The sequence below is a fragment of the Gossypium hirsutum genome, chromosome D08, assembly GCF_007990345.1.
Source record: "Gossypium hirsutum isolate 1008001.06 chromosome D08, Gossypium_hirsutum_v2.1, whole genome shotgun sequence".
Taxonomy (NCBI): domain Eukaryota; kingdom Viridiplantae; phylum Streptophyta; class Magnoliopsida; order Malvales; family Malvaceae; genus Gossypium; species Gossypium hirsutum.
In genome coordinates, this window is record NC_053444.1 from 37051760 (window position 1) to 37056536 (window position 4777).

Below are 4777 nucleotides of genomic sequence, written 5' to 3' on the forward strand. Positions count from 1 at the left end.
TTTTCCTTTCCGTAATTCAACAAATTTAAATACCACTTTATAGAAATATATAAATATCAATTCACTTTTAGAAATAAAATGAAATATTTCCGTAATTAACGTCTGTTTGATTCGTTTCTTGATCTAAATAATAATTTCATTCAATTAAATTGTTCATATAGTTTAAAAATAATTCATTCTAGCTTATAGCCCATTTCAATGTGAATTTACAAAATTAACCCTAGCATTTTAACTTTCACACAATTTAGTCTCTAAACCTGAAATTCACAATTTAATCACGATTAATAAAATACCATGCTAACCAGTTTTTCCTAGGGTCCAATATAGCCTATATTTTCCATTATTTCATAATGTTTTCCTTGAATTTTACCATTTTCATAATTAAGTCCCTAAACCGTAAAATCATCAAAAATCACTTAATGTATCTATTTAACTACCAAACTTAATAATCTATAAACTAAATTCACAAACACTTCCAAATCATTCATTGCAAGTCCCTATACGTTTAACAATTTTATGAATTTACCCCTGGCAAGCTAAATTAAGCTAAAACGATAACTAAAACATAAAAATAATTAAAAATAGGATTAAAATCACCCACATGCACCCTTAGATAGCTTGGCCAAAACTGCCCATTGGCTATGGTTTCTTATTTTTGGTTGGTAACAAAAAGAATGTGAAGAAGATGATAACACGATTTACCATCCTTTCATTTAATTTACCATTTATTTAATTACTTATTTAACCTTTTTAAATTATTAAAATAACAACGAAACCAATCCATAAACATCCGCTAACTTAAGATATGGTAATATTACTATCTAAATCCTTTAGTTTACATTTCCATAATCACTTAGCCCTTTTAACTAATAGAAACCGACTTTTGTACCTTTTTTGATTTAGTCCTTTACACTTAATTAACTATTTAAATATTAAAATTTCTTAATCAAATTTTAATAAGACCCTAATATATAATCGTAAAAATTAAATCAATATGAAAATACTAATTGATCCGCCCCAACCACTCATATGGAGCTTACCACAAAGGAAACTCATTGGATTATCTTATCAAAAGTGTAACATAATACGCCACAAGGGCTTTTGCTTCAGGGCTCATTATACCCACTGTTTCCTCAAAGTTCGCCATATATACTATACCTTCAGTGTTCACCACACATAATATCCCTTTAGAGTTATTCGAGAACACCATTTCTTTCTTTCAGAGTGTGCCATAGAGGCATTTCCTTCATATGGTTTCCACAAGGGTCATACTTTTGTGCATGCCACGAAGGCGTTCCTTTCTTCATTTCATAGATTGCCGTAACGGATTCAGTTTTCTGGTCTGTTCACGATAGGGATTCGCCTAAGCTCACATTTTGTGAGGTTCGCCCTCATCATCCTAGGTCACGCAGAAAACCCCCTAGGTAATAACATTCCTTTAGTTATTTCCATATGATGTCATGGCCGACCAGTAATGGTTTTACGCAATATGGTGTCATGGCCATGGACTGTTCCTTTCAAACCTTTAATGCATTAACACTAAACTTAACATGCATATCATTTTACACATTCCCGAAAAACTCATACAGTAATATCTTCGACTCTAGGTTTCTTACCACATACATTATACTTGTCAAAATCATACCAACTATACATGCAAATCTTATCCAACATTTATATATCAGCATATTCATCATACCATCCCTTTTTAGTTTCAAATCATATTTCATACAATTATTCATAGAAGTATTTAGAATGTACAACATACTATATGCATGAGTTGGCTCAGGGACTCACTTGACACCCACGAACAGCAACTTGATCTCCAGATCCCAAACATTCAACATGAAAACCCAGCAATCACTGCTTATAAGACATAGGGGTATCATTAAAACTCATTCATATAACATTTATCATCATCTGAAACCCAGATAACCTCTATGCAACACCTTATTCCCTCATCTTACTATTAAAGCACATAAAATAGACTTACTTTTTTAGAAGTTAACATGCAAGTCGTTAATACTTACTGGAACGACGAACATGTGCAAGTATACACAATCGTTAACAAGTAATAAAGTGACAAGTAATGTCGTGTTATCGTACCCACAAGAACTGTGCAAGTGAATATTTATGAAATATAAAATTAAAAAATTTGGTGATGAAAAATATGTTATTTTGAAAAGGTGATCTAGAAATAAAACTAATTTAACTAAGAAAATAAAATTTCAATGCACGATTTCTAAAAAAATGGTTTTAATCAATATGACATAAGTGTGTTAGATTACTTTTATTCCTTAACTTAGAATAATTAAAACTATGTTCATGTTGTTTCAAATAATTTCACAGTAACTTGGTATCCTGTTAACTAATGCACATACTTACTAAATCCATTAATCTTTTAAACATATTTCTATGTCAATTCAAACAATTAATCAAATTTTCATAAGCAAGGATAAGATAAAGTGAGGTAACAATATATTCCTATACTCAAACAATTTAATCACAATAATCTTACAAGTTATGCAAGGCTAACATATTGTTTAATACCATCGTTAATTTCACCCCAAACCACCTTAGAAGATTAAATATACACTAATTAAATATTGTGTCAATTAATTATAATTTCAATTCGTTTAATAATTAATTCAATTTTTAACTTACAATTAAAATGCAAGCATAACATAGGCATGATTTTATTTAATTGAACAATTTACCAAGGCCTAATAATAACACAAACATATTTTTAATAATTCAAGTGGACAAAATGCAATTAATCTAACACGAATTAGATTTAAGTAATGTTAATTAATGCACAAACATCAACACAACAAATATTCATATTCATGATCACAACATAAACTAAAAAGGTTAAGAGAAGGGAACTAGAAAAACAAATCCTGGTGGTCTTCTGAATCCAGACTAGTGCACTCCTCTCTTCTCTTCTTGTTCTGTTGATCCAAGGCCTTCATGAACACTTGATTGCTACTACTCTATGAGACGTGCTAGCTCTTTTTCAAGAGGGGAAATCGAAAAAGGAAGAAAGAAACTGGAAAGCAACTAGAAGGGAAAAGCAAAAGAAAGATGAGAGGAAATGTGTAAGAGAGATATATGTGAAGTAAGGGATAAAAAATGAGGAAGTGAATAGGGATTTTTATAGTGGGAGATGGCAGCTAAAATTAGCTAAAAATAGCAGCCAATCCCCCTTCCCACGGCCGGCCTTGATAGGTGGAAGGAATGGTTGACTTAAATTTGTTATTTTTAGCTTGTGGCTAAAAATAGTAGGCATAAAAAGGGGAGAGGTTTGAATGGCATTTAGAAGAAGCTCAAGGGCTGATTTGCACATGTAAAAATAAGCTAAAATAAGATGATTGGGTCAGCTATATGGGACGGTTTGGTCTGCTCTTTTCGGCTTCTCCATCCTCCCTATTTACTTGCTCAATTCAGGCCCTTTCCTTTACTTCAAGCTGACTGTTTTTCCGAATAAAAATAAAATCTGACCAATTGATTCAAGGATGTCCAAAAACTTAAATTTAAGTCCTCCATGACTGTTAAATCATCATCTTGTGCTTCCAATGTGACTACAAAGTTGATTTTTCACCCTTTGTGCAAAACTTGAAAAATTATCCCAATTTATGCAAAATTATTATAAAAATAATTAAAATTCAAATTCTTTATAAACTAAGCTTAAATTAATTATTTTATAATACAAGTATAAAATTCAAAAAAATACTTAGAAACTGTAGGAATTAGTGCTCAAAATATGCTAACAAAGTCTATATATTTTAGTGTTTCCACTTACCCGGGATATGAAACAATCTCCTGCATGAACTCCGATCCTTAGTTTCAGCTTAGCAAGAAAGATCCCAGATCAGCTTCAAAGAAAATTAGCAATGGTGTTTTCAAATAGAAGGAAGAAGATAACTCCCCCTTTTCTTATAAAGCTCATACCAATAAATATATAAAACTCATGTACTCATAGTGGAATTTGACACGTGTAACCAACTTTCAAAATTTCCCTATTAGTGATTCACAATTGTAGAGAAACATATTCAAGGATACAAAACCTTTACGTATCCTTGAGTTATTCCTTTGATCAATCTTAACCATCTCGTTAGAACGTAACTTCCACAGTAACTAGACCAACTTCGCATACTGGAAACACGAAAATATACACACTTTTTCATGCCCTTGTTACCTCAAATTCATGCAAATCCGTAGTAATTCTTGTTGAAAAATATATAATAATTATAAAATAATTAAATTGTACATAAATTATTAACATGTTGACATTTAATTAATTTTATAATAAATTTTTATTAATTTTGATCATTTTCGACAGATTTACACAAAGGACGAAAATAGGCTTGGTAGACACTGTTAGAAGCACAAAATCGAGAAGCGATTTTTGAAGCATCGAGACGAATTAATTTTTCAGCCGAATATGGTCCAAATTATGAATATTAATTCATAATATAATTAATTTTAATTTTAATTCAAATTTTTTTTGTGTTAAATAATTATTATTAATTAATTATGAAAAGAGGCCCAGTTAAGCTGAACCGAGAAAGTCGATCCAACCGAACACAGGGCTACCAAAAACCGTCCCACATGCTGACCCAATTAGCTTATTTTCCATGCAAAATAGCCCTTGAAGACTATTTGAATTTGCATTCAAACCCCTCTACTATTCATGTCTTCTAGATTTGTCCCTACCATAAAATAACAAGTTTGAGACCTTTAAACTTGCCATATGTGTGGCCGGCCATAGGGGGAC